This window comes from Euprymna scolopes, unplaced genomic scaffold (assembly GCF_053919585.1).
Source record: "Euprymna scolopes isolate OS-2025 unplaced genomic scaffold, ASM5391958v1 sca796, whole genome shotgun sequence".
NCBI lineage: Eukaryota > Metazoa > Mollusca > Cephalopoda > Sepiida > Sepiolidae > Euprymna > Euprymna scolopes.
Window position 1 is genome coordinate 19,474 of NW_027633875.1, and position 7,730 is coordinate 27,203.

The 7,730-nt window shown below is 38.5% G+C and overlaps 2 pseudogenes; one reads left to right on the forward strand and one right to left on the reverse strand.

Annotated features, from left to right (window-relative positions):
• Positions 1–359: 359 nt before the first annotated feature.
• LOC145276287 (U2 spliceosomal RNA) lies at positions 360–497 on the reverse strand (annotated as a pseudogene).
• Positions 498–4,087: 3,590 nt separating this feature from the next.
• LOC145276288 (U2 spliceosomal RNA) lies at positions 4,088–4,243 on the forward strand (annotated as a pseudogene).
• The last annotated feature ends 3,487 nt before the right edge of the window (positions 4,244–7,730 follow it).

Consider the following 7,730-nt stretch of genomic DNA (forward strand, 5'->3'; position numbering starts at 1 on the left):
AAAATGGGAGAGCATATATAAAAAAGGAGTAAATCCATGTAAAGAAAAAGTAGCAGATCAAGCAGTAAAAAAAGAGTAATGAGAGTATCAAAGAGAAAAACAAGGCCAATAGCGATTCGCATGCTCTCGTGTAATGAATGAATGCGTGAATGTAGGATTGACATGAAATTCTTAAAGATAAACTAAAATGACCGAAAAATGGGCTGAAATGACTTAAATAAATAAAAAGTAAATGACTTAGAATGACTTTAATGAACTTAAGGATGAATTGAATGCTTAAAAAATAACTGGAATCTTTCAAAAACAACTTGAATGATCTGAAGAATGACTTGAATGGCTTTGAGACTGACTGGTTGTAAAGTGGGTGATCATTTTACATTAAATTAATACAGAAAAGTGATCCCCCACTTTATATCACAAAGTTACAAACATAAGTACAGCATGTAGTAAGAACAAATACTACACTTTGATCTTGGCCAAAAGGCCAAGAAAAAGGTATTTATTTGCTCCCCCACCGAGCAAATTAGGCACAAATTAGGCACGATTTATAAAGTGAGGAGTGAAGGGGAAATGGGGACTAACTCCCCGGGGAGTAGGGGAGCTGGATAGTGACAATTGGTATGAAGGGTTGTCCCTACATGTACCAAGGTCTTATATGTGGGATTGTGTTCAGTTGCTCCCCCACCGAGCAAATTAGGCACAAGGCCGATTTTTAATGTGAGGAGTGAAGGGGAAATGGGGACCAACTCCTCGGGGAGTAGGGGAGCTGGATAGTGACAATTGGTATGAAAGGTTGCCCCTACATTGACCAAGGTCTTATATATGGGGTTGCCCTCACATATGGTCTTTGCTTGCAGTATCTGTTCCGGCAGATACTACACTTTGAGATATTAAATCTTTTATTCAGGCAAAAATGAACATGAACAAAAAACTTAGGTACAAGACCAACTCAAAAGGGGGGCAGATGGGGGTCGTTCGTCATCTTTTCTTGGCCTTTTGGACTGAATAATAATAAGAATGGGCAATTATTGCTATAGACCGCTTCATATCCTTAAAAAAATTCCACCAAAAACCTAACAGCCAGCCGTGGTTCTCTCCAGAATGTGCAGTTGCTATTGCGCACAAGAAACACTGCTTCCACTGCTTCCACTGCTTCCAACGTAAGATATGTACTTAGACTAAAACCGTCTTAAGGACTGTCAGCAATCACTGTAAAAGAGTAACAAAGAACACAAGAGAGTTGCATGCTTAGACTGTTAAGTCCAAAGTAGCTGAGCAGTGCCTTGGTTCCCACCAGTTTTGGCAAATAACAAACAGGATCTTGAACAGAAGCGTATGCTCTATCCCAACTATCATCAATGAACCTGGTGTAATCTCGTCAACATCGGACAAAGCCAAACTCTTTGCCAAGAACTTTGCAGCTAATTCTATCCTATGCCATCAAGGCCACCAGTCTCCCATATTTACTCTTGTGTCTGAAAACACGTTATGCGACATGCAAATATCTATGTGTGATGTTGCCAAACTATTCACAACCTTGATTCCAGCAAAGCAACTGGCCTTGACGGCATTCCAATTATAGTGCTGAAAAAGCTTCAACCAGAATTAACTCCCAAACTTACAAAGTTGTTTAAGCGTTGTCTTAAGGAGAATTGCTTCTCAACACCCTGCAAAACCTCATCAATATTCCCTATATTAAAGAATTCAAGTGATCAGTTATCTCCCTCTCATTACAAATCAATAAGTCTTGTGTCATGAGTATGTTGCTGGAATCTGTGTTAAATAGAGAAGTAATCAACCATCTCAGCAAAAATAACCTTCTTAGTGACGTGCAATATGGTTTCTGTTCTGCTAGATCTACAGCAGATGTGCTTACAGTTATATCTCATAGGATTAGCGAATCTCAAAGGAGGCTTCCTTTCTAGGGCAGTTGCTCTTGACATATCAAAGGCCTTTGATAGGGTATGGCATAAAGGTCTACTTCACAAAAGTTCCAGCTACGGTATAACTGGAAATGTCTTCTCAATTATTAAATCATTTCTCTCTGATAGGTTCATAAGAGTAGTGTTGATGGGCAGATATCCAAAGCTCACAATCCCTCAAGAGTTCATCCTGGGTCCAACTCTCTTCCTGATCTATGTTAATGATCTCCTAAATCACATCCTAAGATCATTCGTAGACATTTATGCTGACGACACTACCATCTGTGGCAACACATCAAAGGCCATAAATGACCAAGTGCTATCAGATTCTCTCTCCTCTGATCTCCATGGTACAATGGGGAAGAGGTGGCTGGTTACTTTTAATGCATCTAAAATCAAGCTTCTATCTTTACATCATCAACGGTCTGATCCCCATCTGGCATAAATTGAAATGAATAGCTCTAGTCTTGGGGAGTCTCCATGTTTAGACAAGCTTCTGGGCTTGACCTTTACTCCTGATCTGAAATGGAATACGTACATTAAATCTGTTGCCAAGGTCGCTGAAAAAAATGGTGGAATCTTTCTATTGATCCAGTAGATATCTCACTGCTGATGCAATTCTCTATCTATATAAGAACCAGGTACGTCCAAGGATGGAGTACTGTTGCCACATCTGGGCAGGAGTTGCTAGAAGCAGTTTATCCTGCCTTGACATTCAAAATAAGCTTCATAGCCTAGTGGAGGATGCCCTTTTCTCTTCACTACAACATCTTTCCCACAGAAGAGATATTGCGAGCCTGTCTGCGTCATCGTTATTTTCATTGCATGTGCCCGTCCGAGCTCCAATCTATCGTCCCCCTTGCAAAAATTTCACAAAAATCACTCCTCTAGCTGAAGCTACTATCAATAATTTCTCCCACTCTTTATTTGTGCCTAAACCTAAACATGGATTCCATGAACAAGGCTTTTCTTAGAACTGCATGTCTGTAAAATTCTCTTCCGTTTCTCTGCTTTCCAGCTGACTACAATATGGTCGTTTTCAAGTCCAACGTAAACAAGTTCTTGACGAACCGTCCCCTTAAGAAATCCAATTTACCAAATTTCTACTACTAACGATTACTGTGATATTGTCCCATTGACTACTGTGCACTCATTAACCCTTATTTTCTAGCCTCTAGGCCTTGATAAGTAGTGACTCTTTCGTAAAAAAAAAGGATGATGAGTTTTTGCGTTTTAACTTATTTTAACGTGTTTTTCTTACTAATAAATAACTCAAACAAGTTAAAAAGACTGATTTTATCATAAATATACAACATATAACAATAGTCATATTTATTAATATATTTAGTGCTATTAGTAGCGCTCATGCATCTTGAGTTTGACTTTTTTAGTTCTCACTTAAAAACATTTTCTCATCTAAGGGTGGGGAAATTCGGTTTCAGTAGTAATCTGAGTGCTTCCTTAATTTAAATTAGAGCTTGCAGCACTGCTCTGGAGGCTTTCTGAGTTATATTTTTTCACTTATCGCTAAAAAAATGTTTTTTTCCTAAACATAATAAAATACAATATAATCTCGAAATTACGTTTTTAGTCACGTGCAATCGACTCTATAAGTCACTCCGTCGGTCCGTCCATAACACTTTTGTGCTTGGCCTTTTTGGTTAAGATCAAAGGTCTGTTGTTAATAGATGCTGTCCTTAGCTTTTTAAGCTTTTCTTGGCCTTTTGGCCAAGATCAAGGTGTGGTATCTGTTCCGGCGGATACTGCAAGCAAGGATCATGTGTGGGGGAAGCCCCACATGAGACCTTAGTCAATGTAGGGGCAACCCTTCATACCAATTGTCACTATCCAGCTCCCCTACTCCGCGGGGAGTTGGTCCCCATTTCCCCTTCATTCCTCACATTAAAAATCGGCCTTGTGCCTAATTTTCTCGGTTGGGGAGCAAATAAATACCTCAAAGTGTAGTATCTCTTCCGGCAGATACTGCAAGCAAAGACCATACATGGGGGCAACCCCACATATAAGACAATGTAGGGGTAACCCTTCATACCAATTGTCACTATCCAGCTCCCCTACTCCACGGGGAGTTGATCCCCATTCCCCTTCACTCCTCACATTAAAAATCGGCCTTGTGCCTAATTTGCTTGGTGGGGGAGCAAATAAATACCCTTTTCTTGGCCTTTTGGCTAAGATCAAAGTGTAGTATCTGTTCCGGCAGATACTGCAAGCTATGACTAGCAAAGACCAGATGTGGGGGCAACCCCACATGCCTGACCTTTAACCAGCTCCCATTTCCCACCTCTCGGGAGCTAGTCCCCTTTTCCCTTCCCCCTCCCTTCACTCCCCACATTAAAAATTGGCCTTGTGCCTAATTTGCTCGGTGGGGGAGCAAATAAATACCATCTGTTCCGGCAGATACTGCAAGCAAAGACCCTATGTGGGGGCGACCCCACAGATAGGACCTTGGTCAATGTAGGAGCGGCCCTTCATACCAATTGTCACTATCCAGCTCCCCTACTCCCCAGGGAGTTGGTCCCCATTTCCCCTTCACACCTCACTTTAAAAATTGGCCTTGTGCCTAATTTACTCAGTGGGGGAGCAAATAAATACCTCAAAGTGTAGTATCTGTTCTTACTACATGCTGTACTTATGTTTGTAACTTTTCCTTGGCCACATGGCTAAGATCAAAGTGTAGTATATGTTCTTAACAGATGCTGCACTTACATTTGTAACTTTTCCTTCGCAATGGAAGGGGAAACCCTTCCATGCTAAGGCATTTTTAGACGCATACAAGTCACTCCATCGGTCAGTCTGTAACACATTAACATTTTTTTTTTAAGCAAGGATATGGAGTAACATTTTTGTTCCCCGATTTATCAAAGAGGGACCTATGTTTTCAATGGGTCTGTTAGTCTGGATGATTGACGGATAACCGTCCATTAGTTTTTCCTGAAATTTTGTCACAAATTATATTTTAATATATAAATGTGCATAGTAAAAAAAATTTTTTTTTTTCTTTTTTTTTTTTTTTTTTTGCGAAAAATCCTGTTTTGCCCGCAGGGGCTCAAAAGGGGTCAAAAATGGTCAAAGATTACACCTTTTGTCCCGTAACATTTGATCGATCGATTAGATTTTTCTGAAACTTGCCCAAAATGTCGAGGGAATTGTTGTTAATATAAATTCAGTATGGGTGACCCTGGCAAAAGTCTGGTTTGCATCCCCTGGGGATTTTTTGTGCTGAAAACGCCCTTTCTTCTGGCGCGTTTCTCATATTTCTCAACAAAAACTTGATATGTCTATATAATGGTTTCCCACGTTGCTGAATTCAAATATACATGCGTTAAGGTGTGAAACTGCACTGTTTGTCCATTGTCACTGGTATTCGGCATTCAAAGAGGCTCATAAGGGGTCAAAAATGTACCAAAATTGAAAAAAATTACACTTTTTGCCCCATAAATTTTTAACTATCCATTAGACTTTCTGAAACTTGAAACTCAAAGTGTAGTATCTGTTCTTAACCGATGCTGCACTTGTTTGTAACTAATAAGTAAATGTGTTACGGACGGACCGACCGACGGAGAATAGTTTTTTTTTAAATGCATACCACAGAATAGTTTTTTAGTTGTGTGCAAGCAACTCTATAAGTCATTCACTCAGTCGGTCGGTCCGTAACACATGTATTTTTTATTTCTTTTTATGCTTATTATACCACTATTTATTGGTTTTCAGGGTGCTTGAATACAAAAATAACGTTTCAAATTCCCTAAATCAAATAATTTTTGTTATATAAAGTGGGGGATCACTTTTCTGTATTAATTTAATGCAAAATGATCACCCACTTTATAACCAGTCAGTCTCAAGCCCATTCAAGTCATTCTCCAGATCATTCAAGTTGGTTTTGAAGGATTCCAGTTATTTTTTAAGCATTCAAGTCATTCTTAAGATCATTCAATTCATCCTTAAGTTCATTAAAGTCATTCTAAGTCATTTACTTTTTATTTATTTAAGTCATTTCAGCCCATTTTTCGATCATTTTAGTTTATCTTTAAGAATTTCACGTCAATCCTACATTCACGCATTCATTCATTACACGAGAGCACGTGACTAATGGCTTTGTTTTTTTTAACATTTTTTGCTTATGCTTCAAATATAGTCTAGTTTACTAATAAAAACTCCGAATATGTATTAAGTACTTTTGAAAACTATAGTTTTAGTTTACTACATTTGAACTTATATGCGAATAATATATATATTATTCGCACAAGAGATACAAGATGTAGATAATTATTTTCTTATTACATGGAGTTTCAGAAATTGGCTTTTTTTTTTCAGGGGAAAACAGTTACCAAAAGAACTTTTATACAGACTGGGTATAATATTGCTGATTAGCACACAAATTGAAAGTCTCAAAGTTTTAAAGTAGTAATATTCTAAAGATCATATATATGTATATATATATATATATATATGCAGATGAAAAAATATATATGCATTGAAGTCCACGTAAGATTGAGTGTGGCAATCTCACAAACAGATATGTGGATGTCACTCAGAATCGGCGGAAATTCAGGAAATAGGAGAACCTGATCGCATAGTGTTGAGTTTACTGCAAAGTTCTTGACAAAGTGTTTCACTTTATCAAGGTTCGAAGGCCACTCGAGCATTAGGGTTAATGAGTATACAATGGTCACTGGGAAAATAGTGTAGTAATAGTTAGCGGTGGAAATAGAGTAGAAATGTATTATTTAAGGGACCGCTCAACAAGAACTTGTTTACATTAAACTTGAAAGCAACCATCTTGTAGTCAGCTGGAAAGCAGACAAGCGGAACAGAGTTCCATAGGTGATCAGTTCTAGAAAAGAAGTTTTGTTCATATAATTTGGATTTAGGTTTAGGCACAGATAGAGACTGAGGAAATTTTTGATAGTTGTTGTAGCTAGACGAGTGTTTTTGTGAATGTTTGGCAACCATGAAATGAAACTCTGACGGGTACTTGCTATGACAATAACGATAGAGCAGACACAGACTTGCAACGTCTCTTCTGTGAGAAAAAGGTTGCAGGGGAGAGAAAAGGGCATCACCTACTAGGTTTTGAAGTCAGTTTTGATCTTTGTCAAAGCAGGATAGGTTTTTTGAGCAGCTGCCGCCCAGATATGACAACAATACTCCATTTTGGCTCTTGCACAGGTAGAGGATTGCGTTGGGAATGAGATAGAAGCTGGAGCGATAAAATGACGCAACCATTTTTCTGACGAGCTTGGCAACAGATCCAAAAGTTTGTCAAAACAGAGCCTCTTTTAGTCGAAAGCTATTCGTATCCATTAGAGCCAAGTCTGGATCAGAACGTTTATGGTAAAAAGATAAAAGCTTGGCTTTGAATGAGTACGAATTAACCAGCCACTTTTTGCCCAATTGCACCACATGATCAAAGTCAGAGAAGAGAGACTCAGAGATATGTTCGTTATTGTTAGTCTTTGAAGTGTTGCCATAGATGGTAGTGTCATTTTCATATATGTTGACGAATGAATTTAGTATGTGATTTGGCAGATCATTGATAAAGATAAGGAAGAGAGTTGGGCGCAGGATCGATCCCTTAGGCACGCTAGCATTGATACTTTGAGCTTAGAACTGCTGTCCATCGATGAATACTTGTAAAGCACCATCGGAGAGAAAAGATTCGATCGTTGAAAAGACATTTTCAGATATTCTATGGCTGGAAATCTTATTATTATACTAGAATTATACTAAACCCTGTCAAATTATACTAAACTCTATCAAATATCTTTGATATTTTAAGAGCTATTGCTC